Source organism: Mastigoproctus giganteus, chromosome 6 (assembly GCF_048544385.1).
Source record: "Mastigoproctus giganteus isolate SK-2022 chromosome 6, ASM4854438v1, whole genome shotgun sequence".
Lineage (NCBI taxonomy): Eukaryota > Metazoa > Arthropoda > Arachnida > Uropygi > Thelyphonidae > Mastigoproctus > Mastigoproctus giganteus.
This window is the reverse complement of record NC_143580.1, coordinates 144889500-144909715: the sequence shown is the minus strand read 5'-3', so window position 1 is coordinate 144909715 and position 20216 is coordinate 144889500. Positions and strand designations below refer to the sequence as shown.

General features: G+C 38.2%; 1 protein-coding gene across 1 annotated transcript in view; it reads right to left on the bottom strand.

The window, feature by feature from the left end:
* The window catches only part of FBXO11 (F-box protein 11), a 513763-nt gene that overhangs the window by 235611 nt on the left and 257936 nt on the right, over positions 1 to 20216 (bottom strand). The window lies entirely within an intron of this gene.

Below are 20216 nucleotides of genomic sequence, written 5' to 3'. Positions count from 1 at the left end.
TAACTTTCTAGATATTGACTGGTATTTCCAGGTTAGTCACTCACAGAGTAGCAAGGCCTTTATGGATTTTTTGGTTGATTGCTTTCTACACCAGGATGTTACAGAGGCAATGAAAGAATGGAATACTTTTGATCAGTTTATCAGCAGTGAATATTTGGGCATTAAGGACAAAATGGGTGGCAGTGATCAGTGTACTGATGTGAGAATTACAAAAAGATATAACTATGGTTAAGGGCAAAAGGAAGGGGTTTTGCTTTTGTAAAGGTGACTACGAGATGCTTTCAAGAGCAAATTCTAAACGAAAAACATTCAAAGTAATTGTGGATGATATTAGGCTTTTTATACCAACGAAGTGATACTGTTTAAGCTCAGAGCTAAATGGAATCAGATGAACTGACGAGACGTGGCCGAGAAGAAAAACTCAGCCACAAGTCCGATTATCACTAAAAATAGTAATAACCGAACAAACTGTAATATATATATATGTCAGATAATGTATGTTCATTTAATTTTCTTCCTTTTCATCGCTGATAAGCACAATTAAAGGAGAAATTTTCTCTGTTGCAGAATATCTTCACCTTCTGAACTTTCTTCTGCAGCATCTAGATTTTGTGTATCTTCTGCTCTTTTAAAAAAAATCAGTAATCTGCATTTGTTTGCTTTTGCTTGATAGATCTTTGTAAATTTCATGGTATGGAGCTAAGCATGTTTCCAATATACTGGTAGTGCGTTTTTATTTACACCTTTCATTGAATGAGGATTAGAGGATCTATAAACTAGCACTTTTTAACTTTGTACTCTTTTCAGTCGAAGGATCTGCATTCAAAAATAAGATTCTAATTGCTTGGCTAAGTTTATGGCTTCCCATATGCTTTTTAGCATAAAATGGAAATATGAGAAAATGGAAAAAGCACTTCAGGATTATCATCTTCACTATCATTCTCTCAATTGATCTGGTTTACCTCCGAAGCCATTTCCACCAAATCTGCTTTGCCAGCCTCTCTTTCTACCAGTAATTCCTGAAAGTTTTCAGTAGTCATATCATCAAAAACCTTCCCCTCTTATCAACTTAGCAATTCTAATTGCTTGGTAGCAAGTTTTACAATAGCAACAATTCCGTTTTCTGCTGGTTCGACCATATTTCCTGGATGCACTGACTCTGGCCATACATTTTTCCAACACACATTTAATGTTGATGGTTTTGCTTCTTTGAGTGATAAAGCTACGATTCCAATGCAGTCCACAATTGAAAAATGTTTCCAGGCCAATAGATTCGGAATCAAATTTTTTACAAAATGCATTGTAACGATTTTCTGATATAATGAATTGAAATCAAGCCTTTTCTGTTTTAAATACTTTCCATAGCTGGCACTAAAAGAATTCAGAAACCATTCTTTAAATAAATTGGCAGTTACCCATGCTTTTTTATTTGTTTTCCAATATACTGGTAGTGCATTTTTATTTACACCTTTCATTGAATGAGGATTAGAGGATCTATAAACTAGCATAGGTTTTATCATGTAATCTCCTGATGCATTGCTGCACATAAGCAACATTACACAATCTTTTGATGCCTTAAAACCTGGTGCAGTTTTCTCTTTTTCGGAAATAAACATTCTGTGACGTTTTTCCGCCAGACTTGTCTCATCGGCACTGAAAACTTCATGTGGTATGTATCGATGCTATTCAATAATTTTTTGAAATTCCTCTGCATACTTCTTGGCAGGTTCATTATCAGCTGATGCACTTTCCCCTTGAATTCTTACGTTATATAATGAGAAGTGGTTTTTAAATCAGTCAAACCAACCTTTACTAGCAACTAAACTCCAAGTTAACAGAAGATTCTCCATTTTCTTTTAAATGGTTATAAATTTTTAGTGCCTTTTGTTTAATTACATTGCCATCTAATGAGATCTGTTTTTTTTACTGCTATCATCAATCCAAATACTGAGTGTCTTTTCCATTCTCTTAATTATTGGCACTTGGGAACAAGCTGTTATATTTGTAAAATTGAAAGATCCTGCAGCAACAGCATTTCCAGACATTTCTATGAATGTCCGTATTGTGGCTTCATTTAAATTTAAACTTTTTGCAACGTATGATACCTTTTCCCCCTTTTTAAGACAATCCAAAATTCATATCTTTGATTCTAGAGAAATAAAGTTTCTTTTGAGCAGTGCTTTTTAACTTTCTTTAGGCATAATTTAGGGCTGGAATTTAATTCACAACAAAGAAATTATTCCAATACGGGTCTTAAGAACAAAGTTTAGTAATGTATACCTGGAAAAATTTAGAAACAATCATATAAAAACCTTAAAAGTCAAACTGTACACTTCGAAGTCACAATTTTTTATGATCTCAAACAAGCAGAAGCTCAATAGCACAGAACCTAACATAGGAATTTCCCGACAAAACAAAATATGGGGATTTCCCAATAATTATTATTATTATTTTTTTTTTTTTGCATAACGACTAGTGAGTCAACAGCAGAGATTCACAAAAAAAGAATGGAAATGTTGAAAAATTACATCCAACAGCAAAGAACAAAAGCTCAAAAATACCATGTTGTAGAAGTATGTATTATATGGGGGTTGCCTCTATAAATATGTAACATTTCACTGGGTCAGATCATATCAGCACACAAACCAATGACTGTAGGTAGTATTTCTGTAAAATTTCTGTATTTTATATATATGGGAAAGTTTGCTATGAATGTCGTGCTGTACTACTGATAAGTGCATCATCCAACAATCTGTTCTGATGTATTCTCTGTACTCATCTTGCATTGGTAAATTGTGGCCGAGAAGGAAGGTGCCCTTTAGTTTATACAGTGACTTCTTAATTTACATGAGGGATACGTTCCAGACCGTCTTGTGTAATTTAAATTCATGCTTAATGTTAATAATCACCAAAAATGAGATAATTGGCCTATGAGAGTTAAGGTATCTCTACAGATATATACCATTTGTTTTCTTTGGTTAGATTAGAAGACACCGTAAAGCAAATGATGAGTAACCAAAGACATTCATTCATCTTTACTGATTTTTATTTATTTATTTTTTATTGTACAGTAAGAAAAAGGAAAAAGTATGTTCACTATAACCAACATATACAGTACAACACAAACAACAATTCAGAGAGAGAGAGAGAGAGAGAGAGAGAGAGAGAGAGAGAGAGAGAGAGAAAGAGAGAGAGAGAGAGAGAGAGAGAGAGAGAGAGAGAGAGAGAGAGAGAGAGAGAGAGAGTTGGAGTGGAGGTGGCCTTAGACAGATTGATGAGAGGGATCATTATGGTTAGATTCTGTTCCCTCGGATTCGGACCAGATAGGTTGAGGGTGGGGGGTGTTATGCTAACCCAGATGGTGGAGTGTTCACTAAACTGTTCCCTTGAGTGATTGAAAAAGGAATCCAGAGAGTTGTTTTGCACATTGCCTGTTCTCAAGCAACAACTCATAGTAGCAACCATGTTCTAGCATTACTTTCCGTTTCACTTTAGAGCTTCATTCAAAATTACAGTCTTCATCAGCTGAAAGATTTAGGCCTTCATCTATAAGATTTAATGCTTTTGATATTCCTTTCACTGTCAGGCTCTGTTCTTCATTAATCTTTGGGCTTTTGCTTGCTGCTACCTCCCCCTCTTGAATGCAATGCTGCTCCCGTTCAAACAGATCTTCATTTGACAATTTTTGATGATGCGAATCAATTAAATCATCAACATTAGTTGCCTCCAGTTCAGTGAACCCTATCTTTTTAGCGAGTTTCACGCATTTGTCTTTACTTTGTGTATTGGTATCACTGGTATCAGAGCCTTTGAAGAAATTGTTAAGATCTGGACATAACTTATGCCACGAACTTTGAATACAGTTATGTGGAACTTCTCAGCTTGCAGCTTCAATGAATTTTAAAGCATCTTTTATACTGAAGGCTCACCAATATTGCAGCACATTCATATGTTCGTGGTCAGTCTTGTCAGTTATATCAGCCAGAATGCACTTTGAATACTGAGCCTTAAAAGATTTCATAAATTGGTTAATAGGTTGGAGTATTGAGGTTGTATTTGCTGGGAAAAAGACAATCTTGATATTGGAGCAGACATCAATACTGGGTTGCTGGCTTGTGGCATTATCAAGAATAAGTAAGATGCTGAATGGAATTCCTTCTGCCTTGCAATACACTTCAAATTCTGGTCGTAACTGAGATCCAAGATAACTTCTGAAAATAACAGCAGTTATCCACCCTTTAGGATTTCAGTACCATTACACAGGCATGTACAATCTGTCGTAACCTTTAAGGGCACAAGGGTTTTGATAGTGGTAAATGAACACAGGTTTAAGTTTATGACCCTCCATATTAATACCAAAAAGAAGTGTTAGCCGACCTTTAACTGCTTTAAAGTGAGGTGCAGTCTTTTCAGCAATGGAAATACAAGTGTGAACAGGCATCTTTTTTCAGATATCAACCTGTTTCATCAAGGTTGCATATTTGTTTGGGTATGTACTTCACCCCCCTTTCATTCCACTTTTTGTAAATATGGTTGCCGCACATTATTTTAAATACTTGTAATTTAAACAAGCGTAAAGTAAGAAGTCACAGTATTTCTAGACAATATAGGTAATACAAGTTAGAGGAATTGTCATCATGCCGTACATTTATTTATTTGAATATAATTTTTATTAATTAGTTTTTAATAATCTTTAATTTTCATCATTAATATTCATTGCTTTCTAAACTGAGAGAGGGTGGGTACTGTCCCTATATTGTAGATGAAAAAACTGTGGAATAAAGATTTTATATATAATATATATATAACTATTCTTGGGTTTTTATGGTCTTATCAGCAACTAAAATAAGAAGAAATTCACAGATTTTCTAAAATTTCTAATTCTAATCTAGTTTTGTTAAAATTTAGTGAAAAGAAAAAGACGGAGAAACCCTAAGTTATTATATTGTAAAGGAAAAAGGGCCAAATTGAGTAAAAAAAAAAATAAAATAAAATAAAAACACTCAGTCATAAACCTGGAAATTTGCAGCTGTAACGTAGAATAACATAATCTCTATGTTATTCCTTACCATTGAAATCAGTGAAAGTAACCTATTTTGTTCTAGAACCACTTTTTCCAAGCAGTTCTAAAAAAGAAGATAGTTAAAATGTCCTTGGATTGGAGAAGTAACAATGTTCCACACTAAATTATTATTATTTCTCAACTTCAGAATCGTGCTCATGCTATATTTTCTTGATGATTTATAGTATTCTAGGATTCTTTTATGGCTGTTTTAGGTTATTCCCTAAATTCATTGAATGCATTCACTCTTTCCATGTTGTCCGCATTATAAACTACAACGGTTCACTTTTCTGATATTGACCCACTTGCCTCCCTATCAATCATAAATTTATTCACACAAGAGGGCAAAAATGCCATCAGCATTAGTAGAGGCATGTGATGCAAGAAAGCAAGCTTATACAGCATCAGCCAAAAAAAAAAAAAAAACTCCATTCCACTCATCCATTTGTTCCAAAAGTTTGTCCACTTCTTCCTTGAATTTATTTAAGCTATCAACTTCCAAAATGAGAGATGGAAGTTTGTTCCAGCAATCAACTACCCACTGTGTAAAGGAAAATTTCTTCACATCTATTCTACAACTGTCTTTCATGATTTGAGTTTATGCCCCCTCAGGTTTGTAAATAGAGCAAGAGGAAGAATCCAATCAGCACTGAGTCTGCTCAAACCATTCAACACCTTATACACCTCAATCAGATCACCTCATAGGTACCTAGTCTCCAGATGCCATAATTTGCAGAACTTAAGCCTTTCTTGGCATGAGCACACCTTTGTTTGCCAGTCTTGCTCCCTTCGCTGTACTTGTTCTAGCAACTCTACATCCTTCCTCCAGCCCTGTAAGCAGCACTCAAGGTGTGGCCTGACCATTGCTTTTTACATGGGGATAATCACCTCCTTATCCCTGCCAGCAAAATTCCTGTATATCATTGACAAGACCCCATGATCCGCTCTGGCAGCCTGCCTGCTGCTCAGAAAACTTCATACCTGACTGCACAATTACTACCAAGTCTTTTTCATTCTCCACTACCTTGAGTGTAGTATTACACAGTTGAGGTTACTGCTAAACATAAGCAGCACTTTGCATTTGTCAAAGTTCAGCTGCCACTTCTCAGCCCATCTGCCAAACTTTTATAGATCTTTCTATGATCTGCAAACTTTGACATTAAGCCTGATATACCTCCATCAATATCACTGATAAATATACAAAACAACAATGGGCCCAACACCAAATCCTGGGGGACTCCACTAATAACATCAGTCCACAAAGAGCAGTGTCCATTGATTACCACTGTTTCCTCCCACTCAGCCATTCTTTTATCCATAGCAGCAACTTGCCCTTAATGACATACTTCTCCAATCTGTACAGTATCAAAAGCTTTCCTGAAATCCAAGTATATATCAAAATTATTTTTTGCATCCAGTTCCTTTTTTTTTTTTGTGACCACATAGTAACCATCATAGTAACCAATCAAATTGGTCAAACAAGACTTCCTCTTAACAACTCCATGCTGTTTTGGAATCATTACTGCAGTCTTGAGTCTTGTCTAGATGATCCTGCAATACTTCTTTAACCAGTGACTCCATTATTTTCCCAGGAACGAAAGTTAAACTAACAAGTCTGTAATTACTTGTGTCATCCTTTGATCATTTGCAAATCTCCAATCTGTGTGGACCTCCCAAGTCCAACGATGGTCTCATAATTATGGCTAAGGGTTTGCTTACTTCCTTTGCTCCCTCCTTTAATATAACTGGATAGATCCCATCCATCCAAGATGCCTCTCTTATTTTTTAACTTCAACAATTTCTCCTTTGCTTTGCTCTCAGTTATTACAAAATTATTTAGCACTCTGTTAGAGTTCAAAAAAATTCTGTTCTTCACTTCCCTTCAGAATTCCTCATGCGATTGTAGATGCAAAATATTCATTCAGTTTGTAAGCTATCTGAGCAGAATCATCAACAGTCAAACCATGGTTAACAGGTGGACCAATGTGATTCATCAACTTTCTTCTAGAGTTTATATATGTAAAGCAGTCTTTGATGTTTTTTTTTTGTATCCTTTGCCACAAGATTTCTCGTAATATTCCTTTGCTATCCTAACCATTGTGGCTTGATTACAGACTAGCATATATCTAGCATAGGCTTCTGTGTCACCTGATAACTTATATGCATTTTTCTTCTCTGCCACGAGTCTCACTGGTTCATCTGACATCCATTTTTTTTTTTATTTGTTTTTTATTTATGAGAACCCCAAACACGAGAGGTATTAAACCTATAGTACTTAGTACCGTGCTTGGGTTGGAGGTTGAGAAGACGAAAGAAGATATTTGTTGATATTGGACTTGAACTTCTGTAGATTGTAATTTTCAGGAAATACGTATGAAGGAAGGTTGTTCCAGAAAACGGCAGTTGAATGAATAAATGAGGAAGATGAAAAGTTGGTTCTGTGGGTTTGAAGTTGGACAGTAAATGGATGTTGGCTGGTGGCGGCACGTGTTCGGACTGTTTTGAAAGAGAGAGCGGGAATTATAGAAGCCAATTCAGAAGAACAGTGCCCATGGAAGTATCTGTAGAAGAGGCATGCAGCAGAAACAGTGCGTCTATGAGACAGCGAGTGGAGAGACTCTGTTAGAGATGAATCATTAATTAACCGAACTGCCCTCTTCTGAATGGAATCAAGAAGCCTGAGAGAGGTTTTGGGGGCACCACCCCAGATGTGGGAACAATATTCCATGGCAGGGCGGATTTGCGATTTATACAGAGTGAGCAGCTGTTTGGGAGAAAAGTAACGCCGAGAGCGAAAGAGAAAACCAAGTTTTTTAGATGCAGAGGAAGCAATATTTGTAATGTGCTTGTGCCAAGAGAGATTAGAAGTCAGGGTAATCCCCAAAAGAGATATATCATTTTGCCTAGAAATCGGAGTGTCACTAAAGATAAGCATAGGAGCAGAAGAATCCTTTTTGCGAGATATAAGACAAGATTGAGTTTTAGAAGGGTTGAAATCAACTAAGTTGTCTTTGCCCCACTGGAGAATTGCCTGAAGATCGGCATTTAAGGAATTGGCAGCAGATTTTCGAGAACTTAAAGCTGATTGAGCTGGACAAGGTTTCTCAAAATGGAAAGTTGAATGCAATGTGCTATCATCGGCAAAACTATGGATAGGATTTCCAGTCAATGGAAGAAGGTCATTGATATACAAGAGGAAAAGAGTGGGGGAAAGAACTGAACCTTGGGGGACACCGGCATTAGTGGAGAAGTTAGAAGACAGAGAGCCATCTACCATCACCCTCAGTGAGCGATCAGAGAGAAAACTGGATAACCAATTACTAAAAACAGTTGGCAAACCATAAGATGGAAGCTTGTTTAGAAGACCTTTATGCCAAACACGATCAAAAGCCTTTGAGATGTCAAGAGCAACTACTTGTGTTTCACCGAACCTTTCCATTGAATTAGTCCATAAATGGGTAACATAAGCCAGAATATCACCAGTGGATCGACACTGATGGAATCCATACTGGCGATCGTTGATCAGACGGAAAGTTTCTAGGTAGTTTAAGAGTTGGCGGTTAATTGATTTCTCCATTACTTTAGAAAGAGTAGAAGTAATTGCAATGGGACGATAATTGGATGGGAGGGATTTGTCACCCTTTTTAGGAACTGGCTGGATATGAGCAAATTTCCAAGCAGAAGGAAAAACACCTTTGGAATAAGAAAGTGAAAAAAGGCGGCAAAGAATAGGAGTAAGTTCAGGAGCACAGGTTTTGAGAACAAGTGGAGAAATACCATCAGGACCTGGAGCTTTCTTAGCATCAAGATTCATCAAAATCCTTCTGATATCCTTTTGACGGAAGACCACAGGAGGCATTGAATGGAGCGTGTTAGGAATGGTGGGAGGTGTTTTACCAAGATCATTAATACATGAGCTGGAAGAAAAATGGGATGCTAGCAGGTCAGCTTTATCCTTGGCTGAAGTGACAACAGAACCATCTGGTTTGGACAGAGGTGGGAGCAGAGATGGGCAAAAGTTGCGGCCAATAGCTTTGGCAAGAGACCAGAATGCTCGGCTACCATTAGGGCAAGAAGCAAGTTTTCTACTCTTAGCCTGTTCAAACTCTAGTTTGTACTGATTAATAACTGCTTTACAATTGTTGCGAGCTTTGGTGTAGGCAGAAAATGAAACTGAAGAATTAGAAACAAGCCAATTACGATATGAAACGTTCTTCTCTTGAACAGCCTTAGCACATTTATTGGAAAACCAAGGTTTAGATAAAGGACGAGATTTTAAAGTGGAGTGTGGGATAAAGGATTCCATTCCTGCAAGAATAATTTCACTGACACGATCTGAGCAAACGTTGACATCAGAAGTTTGGAAACAGTAATCAGACCAAGGAAAAGAAGAAAAGAAGTCTCTCAGGTCATCCCATTTTGCATTCTTGTAATGCCAAACAATACGAGGTTGGGAATAGCCATGAGATAAAGGTTCCATTGGAGAAGAGGCAATCACCAAGTTGTGATCTGAAGTGCCTAAAGGACCTCTCACTTCAACCTTGTACTTAGAAGGGTTGTTTGTGAGAAAAAGATCAAGCGTATTGGCTGTATGATTAGGATTGTCCGGTATTCTTGTAGGTAAATGAACAATCTGTGCTAGGTCATTAGTAATTGCAAAAGCCTCAGCATCTCGACCTGCTGGGTCGGTGTGACTAGAAAACGAAAGCCAGCTGGAGTTGTGAACGTTAAAATCACCAAGGAAAATTACCTCACTGTTAGGAAAGTTGGACTGGAGAAAATCAAGTTGCAAAGAGAGGAAGTCAAAGAGCTCCAAGTGATTAGTGGAGTTGGGAGAACGGTAGAGACAACAGATGAATTTTACACAATGAGGTAGAGAGATTTTAAGCCAGAGAAGATCAAAGAGAGGAGATTCCAAATTGCCAAGTCTCTGACAGGGAATATCAGAACGGACATATGCACAAGTACCACCTTTGAGGCGAAAGGAATCATACAGCAAATAATTTGGACATCTGAGATGAGCAGTAGTTGAATCAACTGATAACTGAGATTCAGTCAGAAAAAGTACATGGGGTTTGGAAGACTGCAAGTGGAAATGGACATCGTTGAGATTAGAATTGAGACCACGTATATTTGTGAAATGAATTAGGAAGTCCTTGGGAGGTTTAGATCTTTTCGCAGATAAGCTTGCTCTATTATTTTGACAATTCATGGTGTATTCAATAGTAAGAAAAAGTGGGTGGGACATGCTGTATGAAGTAATGAAATTTTTGGATATGGCGTACATGTGGTAAGAATATACCCAGATCCTTGACATAACGTGGCCTCGACAATGCTCCCCGCATACACACTACTCGGACTCCCTCCAGTCACTATCTGGCAGAGTAGAGGTAGCAAGATTATACACTAGCTGATCCGGAAGCTTCCTAGAGAGTTACCAATAGGTTCAGTCCGGTGTACTAACTAGCGGCCGGCCTGCGAACACCGTTTTAGAGCTGTACCCTCGAAATGTAAGGAATATTGGATCTCGCCACGACATTCATCATAACCTCAAAAATCATCAATCATACTGCATGATGGAAGAGATAGGGAAGGGTTGGCCGGAACTTAGCTCTAGAGACTAAACATGGGTTCCACCACTTCAAGCCTCCAATAAGCAAAGCGGTGGTATTTCACCGGTTGATGAGAGTCATCTACCACCTAGAACTGCCTGGTAACATAGGGGGGCGGCGTTCCTCCATGTGGTGTGGGCGCCACACCTCGACCCCTGCTTACGTTGGTTCACACCTGGGTGGTCACCCACCATGTACTTGTGCATGAAGGTATACCCAGGATTACTAACAGTCCCACCATCGTGAAGGTGCAAGCAGAGGATTTGGCTGTCATAGACCGTCCGGACTTCGCCGAAATTGGGTCCACTTTGACTTGAGTGTCACCCGAATATCAGTTCCATCAGCGTTTTAGACTCACAGGTAGCAAGAACAGCTTGTCTGGCATATCTGAGAGAATGTCTGTGACAGCCTCAAGGACCATTTGGGCCTAAACTTTGAACAGCACTTCTCAGTTGGTATGAAAAGCCTAGTAGCTTCCAATATTAATTCCTTGAATGCTTCCCATTTAGAATTTGCTGTTTTTAACATTATCAGTTGGTCCCACTGTAGAATGTAAAAAACCTCTGAGACCACTATAGTCACCTTTATGAAAGCAAAAACCTTTCCATTTATCTCTAATGGTAGTTACATCAATAAGTAAATCCCACATCAGTGCACTTGGATCTCTTCTGCCTAGTGGTTCCTCTATCTGTAAATTCTTAATGCATGAATAATCACTGCTGATAATCAGATCAAGAGTATTACTCTCTGGTTATCTATCAAACATGCTGCTGCTGCTGCTGTAGAAAACAATCATCCAGTAAATCCAAAAACGTCTCATTAGTGTGCGAGTGACCAATCCACAAGTTCCAGTCAATATTTGGGAAGTTAAAATCACCCAATATAAGACATTCTGATTTACTGGCCTACTCCATTTCTCTGTATAGTTATTCATTGTACTGATTAGCATCATTTGGCCTATAACACACTCCTACCCTCATATATGCTTTCCCAGTGCTTATTTCAAACAAAAAACTGAGTCAAAATTGCTCTGTCCATGAATGTCAACTGGATGCACTGCCTTAAGATTTTGTGTTTCTTAACTAACAGCATAACCCTTCCTTCTTATCCTGTCTATCCTTTCTGTACATATTGTACTATCCAAATTCCAGTACTGCATTCCTTATTTCTGTATGACACCACATCTCTAATATATTAACAATATCCACCTTTGATGCCTTGACCAGCACTTCAAATTCATCAAACAGTAATAGTAATCATGGTGTGTGATGCAAGAAAGCAAGCATATGAGCTTATGTAGCATCAGCTAAAAAAAAAAATAATAATAAATAAATAAATAAAAATCGCACAACCATTCCCTCTAAATGTTTGTCCAGTTACTCCTTGAATTTATTTAACCTATCAACTTCTCGAACAACAGATGGAAGTTTGTTCCAGCAATTAACTACCCGCTGGCTAAAGACAAATTTCCGCACATCAATTCTACAACTGTCTTTCCTTAATTTGAATTTATGCCCCCTTAGGTTCGTAATTTGAGCAAGTGGAAGAATCCCATCAGAATTCAGTGTGCTCAACCCATTCAAGGCCTTATACCTCTCAATCAGATCACTTGGCAGGTGCCTAGTCTCCAGCCATTGCAATTTGCAGAACTTAAACCGCTCTTGGTAAGAGGATAACTTCATTCCCCTCACCAATCTTGTTGTCCTTCTCTGTACACGCTCAAGCAAATCTACATCCTTTCTAAAATGAGGTCTCCAGCCCTGTACACAGTACGTAGCCTGACCATTGCCTTATTCAAAGGGACAATCACCTCCTTTTCCCTGCTAGCAAAATTCCTGTATATCATTGACAAAACCGATGACCTGCTCTTGCAGCCTGTCTGCATTGTTCAGAAAACTTCATATCTGACTGCACAATTACTCTCAGGTCTTTTTAATTTTCTACCACCCTAAGTGTAGTACCACACAGTTGGTAAGTCCTCTGGGTTACTTCTACCCATATGCAGTACTTTGCATTTGTCATATGTTAAACTTCAGTTGCTACTTCTGCCCATATTTTCTAGATCCTGTTGCAGTAGCACACTGCAATTACTGTCATGAATATCCCTGCCAACCTTTGTATCATCTACAAACTTTGACATTTATTTACTATATTTCTAACATTGGTGTACATGCAAGTATACATGCACCTGTTCTCATTCTTAGTTACTCTAACACAACCCATGTATTTACTTGTTTCATGATGACCTCCAACAGTTCCTGAAATCCCCAGCAACTTGCTTTCCAGGCTGCTGCTCATTCCAATAGAAGTAGCACAAGAATCACTTCCACCTCTGTCTGTGGCTACTGTTAATCTATTAGTCTGTGAATCCTCACAAGCTAGCAGTTTTCTGACCCACCTAACGTTGCCCTGATAGCATCAGAAAATAGTTTTGAGCCCTTTCTATTTAACTGTATTCCATCCCTGTAGAATCAATGTCTCCTGTTAACAAGACAGACCATGCTGAGAAACATGCAGCCTTGCACAATCTCTCGAGGGCTGAATTGATTTACAAGGCTCTCATCATATACTCCCTCCTAACACGTCTGGGCAGAATGGCAGACACTTCAAATTTAACCCCAATTCGTGACTTTTACCTGTACTTGTTAAATAAGTCTGCAGCTCTCCTACACTTAATGTCATTAGTGCCAACAAGTCCAACAATATCACCTTTTGTGCCCTTAAAAGATGATATCTGCTCTACAACGGCATCAACTTTTGTCCTTGGCAGATTCTTTTTTGCACAATATATTTCCCGTTTCTCTGACAATTGAGTCACCGACAATAACTAGCTCCTGTGGGACCAGCACATTCTGCTCTGAAGATTGCCGCTGTGTTGCCCGATGCACAAGAGTGAACTCTGGAATTGAGTTGGGCAGCTGAGAGTTTGATGGGCCCCCATTTTAAATTCTCTGCACTTAGCACACACACAAAGACATCCTCCTTGGCTAGATCATGTCCTGTTCAGAAAGCTTAGCAAACATTTCACGTTGCACATTTTTTTAGACTGTGATGCATTGAAGAACTGCCCCCTTCGGTTCTCCCCAGAGTCACAGCACTCCTTCTACTTCATGCACATTGCCTTGCTGCTCTAGTCTGGGGCATAATTCCCATTTAAATACAATTTAATTAACATTTAGCTTACTCACTGCAAAAGTTCACGAGTTAAGGTGAATAAATGGGGGGGGGGGGGGGCGGTTATAATCTACTCACTAAAAGGAGAGGAACTAAAAAAGCAAAACAATAAATGTAGAATATATGAAAAAATAAAGAACTGAAATATATGAAAGAATAAAGAAGAATTATCTGCTGGGACCACATCTCATCAGAAACTGACATCGAAACAACTGGGGCATAGTATTACAATAATCTCTAAATCAGTAACAAATGAAGCACTTAACTACTTATCTGGCAGGGTATGAACACAAAACAGAAACTAATGAAAAATTAAAAAATAAATAGGACTGACAAATTCTCAGCTGATGAGAAAAAAACAAAGGGGGAGGGACACAAACATATATATTTGTATTAGAAGTAAATAATGATACATGCAAGAAAGCAGGCTTACAATATCAGGAAAAAAAAAAAAAAAAAAAAAATTTCAATTTAAATTTATCTTCCATTATGTATGTCATCTCAGAAAGAGCCTTAAACATTTTGACTAATCTCTTCACAAGTATTTAAGAGGGTACAATTTTCTGAAGTGAAATCATTCCTGGTAAGAGTACCCTTTTGTGTCTGACAAGGTAATCTTGCTCTTCTCTGCACCTATTCCAACAGATCTACATCCTTTCTAAAATGAGGCTTCGAGATTTGTTTGTCTGGAAGCCAAACCTCCTTGTCCGTGCTGGCAAAACCCCACGAGCTATCTTGGATACTTGTCTGCACTGCTCACAGAATTTCATGCTGGACTGCACAATTGCTGTTATATCTTTTCATTCTCTATTACCTTGAATGCTATACCACTCATTTGGTGTGTTATTCTGGGATTATGCAGTACCCACATGTAGTACCTGGAATTCATCCAGAAACATTAAACCTCAACTGTCACTACTCAGCCCATCTGCCTAATTTCTTCAGTCCTGTTGCAGTAGAACACACTGATTCCTGTCAATATTTGTACATTAGAAACTTATACATATCTTAATCAATATTGTTAATAAATACTGAAAATGGTAAGTGAGCCCAGCACCAAACCCTGAGATCTCCATTAATAATCCAAGAAGAGAAGTGCCTATTAATAACCTTTTGTTAATTACTTCAGCTATCCCTTTATCACTGGCAGTAAATTGGCCCCTAATGTCACATTGCTCCAATCTGTATAGCAGTCTTCCACTTGGAACACTATCAAAAGCATTATTGAAATGGTGTTTACGAGGTGTGGCAATAAAGTTCCCGGACTGGTACTATTGCAGTCATGTTCTATGGGTTTGAAAATAAATGGAAATGTTTATGTTGTAGTTCAAACAGGTGGTGGTACAGATATTGTCCAGTAGGCTGATGGGGTGCAAATAACAACCAGTTTCATTAGTATTGTGATTGTGCCGTGTCATGATTTCATAATTGAGCAGGGAACGGTTATCAAATTCTGCAAATATGAAACTGGGAAAATCTGTAAAAGAAACTATGAAATGATAAAAACTGTTTATGGAGATGAAATATTAAGTCATACCAGTGTGCTTAGATGGTATAAGCGGTTCAAAGACAGATGTGAGAATGTTTGCAATGACCCAAGAAATGGGTGACCTCTAAAAATGAGGACAGAGTTGCAAAAAATAGGATATTGCAAGATATCACTGTTTAACCCTCAGAATGATGAATTGGATATGAATTTGATAACGAATTGAATAAGAAGATGATTCTTCAAATTCTGCATGAAGATTTAGGGAAAAAGAAAGCCTGTACAAAATTTGTTCTGCACAGTATCACAGATGAGCAGAAGCAATGAAGCAGTGCTATCATGCAAAAACCCCTCCAGATTTGTTAAGACAATCCTAATTTCTTTGACTCCATTTTCACTGGAGATGAATGGATGTTTCAGTAAACTTCAAAATCATCACCAAGGAACAAAAAAGTTTTGTTCGCAGAAGTCCAGGATCAAGACGATGCCGATTATGTTTTTCGACAAACAGTGTGTGATTCACAAGGAATTTGTACCTGAAGGGGGGAGAGAGTCAATGCTGCATATAGAATTCTATATAATTCAAAGACTATTGCAGTACATTTCCACAGAGAGGCAGCTGGCGCTTGTTGCAATAATGCCCCCACCCATTTTGCACTTGTTATAAAGACATTTCTAGTGAAACATGGCATTTTACATATCAACCATCCACCCCACTCTCCAGATCTAGCACCAGCAGACTTCTTCCTCTTACCCAAAACTGCCCTCAAATGAAAGAGATTTCAAGATGTTGAGAAAAATGTAAGCGCTGCACTGAACATCATCCGTTTGGATGCCTTCGCTGACTCTTTTCAGAAGTTCTTGTTTATACTCTGGCATAACCACCAGGTCATTGGAGTTTACAATAAATCATATTCAGCAGTCACGGGCTTGAATCCCAGTCCATTCAAACAGCGTGTGCTAAAGAAATCTCGCTCCTAACCACTGACACTACGTCATAAGGTGGTGATTAGTCTGAATAAAAATAAAACCATTTTTGAACTCCTTTAACTTTGTGCTCTTTTTATTGCACCATTCTGGGAACTTCACTGCCATGCTTCATATATATACAATATAAAGTCTTTTTTTTTTTTTTTTTCCCTATCAGGTTCCTTTGTTAGCATCATAGTAGCCAATCACCTTGGCCTGGCAAGGTATCAACTTAACAAATCTGGAGAGTGACTGCAGTATGACTGCATCACTGACAAGATGATACTGCAATACTTCTTTAATCATTGACTCCATTACTTCCCATGGAACAGAAGTCAAGGGTGTATACTTTTGAGCCCTTCAATATGAATAATGGAGGCATTTGCATGTGTTCAATCTGATAGATAGGAGACATGCAAATGTCTAGCATCCAAATATTCTTCTCAATCCAAAGATGCTTTCAATGATGGATAAAGCTTTGCTTACCACTTTTGTAGCTTGCCCTTTTTTTTTTTTTTTTTTTTCAATAACTGGATAAACTATGCCAGTCCCAGGGATCTTTACTTTTCTTTGCATTCTTAGCCTAAGAATTCCCATAATCTACCGTAACTTGCCTTAGTGACTTGTTGCAGACTAGTTTGTATTACTATAGATTTTTGCGTTCCCTGACAATTTAAACAATTTCTAGCATTTTTCTTCTCCATCAGTTCATCTGACATCCATTTAGATCTAAGCCTTTTGGTTATTTTTCTAATTGTGAGACACTGACAGTCTTCTTAACCAAGCGTTTCTGCTTTAGTCTTGAGGTGAGAAGTTCTGCTTATCTTTTCTGTTGTGTGTATACTCAAGATCAGCAGAAGTAATCAAGTCTCTGTCATTCATACCTTTATTTCATTTTGTCTTCTACACAAAATGAAAGTCCATGCTGTGGAGGTACCAGAATTGGCATACTGTCTGTATACTGTAGGGACTGCTCTCATCACTGAATCCACATGAAGTCTCTACCTGTGATTTACAAATATAGCTTCAACACTTGGATGACAAGTGATATTTTTACTTCATGGTTTGAAAATGAGTTTGAACAATTGGTGAGACGCCACTTGCTTTCCAAAAAACTTGAAGAAAACACTGTGTTACCATTGGATCACTGTCCAGCTCATCTTTTGGCTGATGTCCTGAAATTGAAAGATGGCAAGATCAGCATTGTGTTTCTGCCAAGGAACACAACTGCACTAATTCAGTTCGTGGATCAGAGCATTATTCAAGCCACCAAAGGCTATTATTGTGGTGAGCCACTTGCTGCGTTGTGAACTAAGAAATTCAAGTTCTAGAATTTCTGAAAACATTAATACTGAAAGATGTTGCTCACAATATTGGATTAGTGTGGTAGAAAGCTCAACAGCAACTGATAACTGCTGGAGAAAAGATGAAATCACTAATAATAACCTTGAATTAGCAGCTTTTTCAAAACATGAAGAAAAGGCTGCTTGTAATGTACTTGGTGGTAGTCTTGGATCAAATGAACTGGCTACTTGGACTGAGGTGGATGCGGGTGCTTCAGTTGCACATTAACTGAGTGAGGAAGAAATTACAGTCTCTGTGAACAGTGGGAAGACAACTGACAAACAGAAAGCCAGCAACAACTTAGGGGTGACTCATGTAGAGAATAAGCACCAGAAATTAGTAAAGTGCTTAAAAACATTACTGAGGTGATGGCTTGGTCAGAATGTCACAGTGATAATGAACATCTTCAATTATCACATCTGGCTACTATTAAGAATTATGTACTGAAAAAATGCTGTCATCACTTCTGGAAAACTATAAATTTTTTTCCCTTTTTTTTTTTTTTGACAACTTCAAACACGAGAGGTATTAGAACCTATAGTACTTAGTACCATGCTTGGGTTGGAGGCTGAGAAGACAAAACAAGATATTTGTTGACATTAGACTTGAACTTCTGTAGACTGTAATTTTCAGGAAATACGTATGAAGGAAGGTTGTTCCAGAAAACAGCAGTTGAATGAATAAACAAGGAAGATGAAAAGTTGGTTATGTGAGTTTGAAGTTGGACAATAAATGGATGCTGGCTGGTAACGGCAAGTGTTCGGACTGTTTTGAAAGAGAGAGAGCGGGAATAATAGAAGCCAATTCAGAAAAACAGTGCCCATGGAAGTATCTGTAGAAAAGGCATGCAGCAGAAACAGTACATCTATGAGATAGCAAGTGGAGAGACTCTGTTAGAGAGGAGTCATTAATTAACCTAACTGCCCTCTTCTGAATGGAATCTAGAAGCCTGAGAGAGGCTTTGGGGGGCCCGGCCCAGATGTGAGAACAATATTCCATGGTAGGGCAGATTTGCGATTTGTACAGAGTGAACAGCTGTTTGGAAGAAAAGTAACGCCAAGAGCGAAAGAGAAAACCAAGTTTTTTAGTTGCAGAGGAAGCAATATTTGTAATGTGCTTGTGCGAAGAGAGATTACAAGTCAGGATAATCCCCAAAAGAGATATATCATTTTGCCAAGAAATCAGAGTGTCACCAAAGATAAGCATAGAAGTAGAAGAATCCTTTTTGCGAGATATAAGACAAGACTGAGTTTCAGAAGGATTGAAATCAACTAAGTTGTCTTTGCCACACTGGAGAATTACCCGAAGATCGGCATTTAAGGAATTGGTAGCGGAAATTCGAAAAGTTGAAGCTAATTGAGCAGGGTCAGGTTTCTCAAAATAGAAAGTGGAATGCAATGTGCTATCATCGGCAAAACTATGGATAGGATTTCCAGTCAATGGAAGAAGGTTATTAATATACAAGAGGAAAAGAGCGGCGGAGGGAGGGGGGAGAACTGAACCTTGGGGGGGGACACCAGCATTAGTGGAGAAGTTAGAAGACACAGAGCCTTCTGCCTTCACTCTCAATGAGCAATCAGAGAGAAAACTGGATAACCAATTACAGAAAACAGTTGGAAAACCATAATATGGAAGCTTGTTTAGAAGACTTTTAGGACAAACATGATTCAAAGCCTTTGAGATGTCAAGAGCAACTGCTTGTGTTTCAACGAAATTTCCCATTGAATTTGTCCATAAATGTGTAACATAAGCCAGAATATCACCAATGGATCAACACTGACGGAATCCATACTGGCTATTGTTGATCAGACAGCAGGTTTCTAAGTAGTTTAAGAGTTGACAGTTAATTGATTTCTCCATTACTTTAGAAAGAGTAGAAGTAATTGCAATGGGACGATATTTGGATGGGAGGGATTTGTCATCCTTTTCAGAAAATGTCTGGATATGAGCAAATTTCCAAGCAGAAGGAAAAACACCTTTGGAATAAGAAAGTGAAAAAAGCCGGCAAAGAACAGGAGTAAGTTCAGGACCACTGGTTTTGGGAACAAGTGAAGAAATATCATCAGGACCTGGAGCTTTCTTAGCATCAAGATTCGTCAAATTCCTTCTGACATCCTTTTGACGGAAGACTACAAGAGGCATTGAATGGAGCATGTTGAGAATGGTGGGAGGTGTTTTACTGCAAGTGGAAATGGACATCGTTGAGATTAGAATTGAGACCAGGTATATTTGTGAAATGAACTAGGAAGTGTTTGGGAGGTTTCGATCTTTTCGCAGATAAGCTTACTCTATTAGTTTGACAATCCATAGTGTATTCAATTGTAAGAAAAAGTGTGTGTGGGGGGGGGTAGAGGAGAATGCTGTATGAAGTAATGAAATTTTTGGATATGGCGTACACACGTTAAGAATATACCTAGATCCTTGGCATAATGTGGCCTCGACAATGGCCCCTGCATACACACTACTCGGACTCCCTTTAGTCACCATCTGGCAGAGTAGAGGTAGCAAGATTTTATGCTAGCCAATCCAGAAGCCTCCTAAAGAGTTACCAATAGGTTCGGTCCAGTGT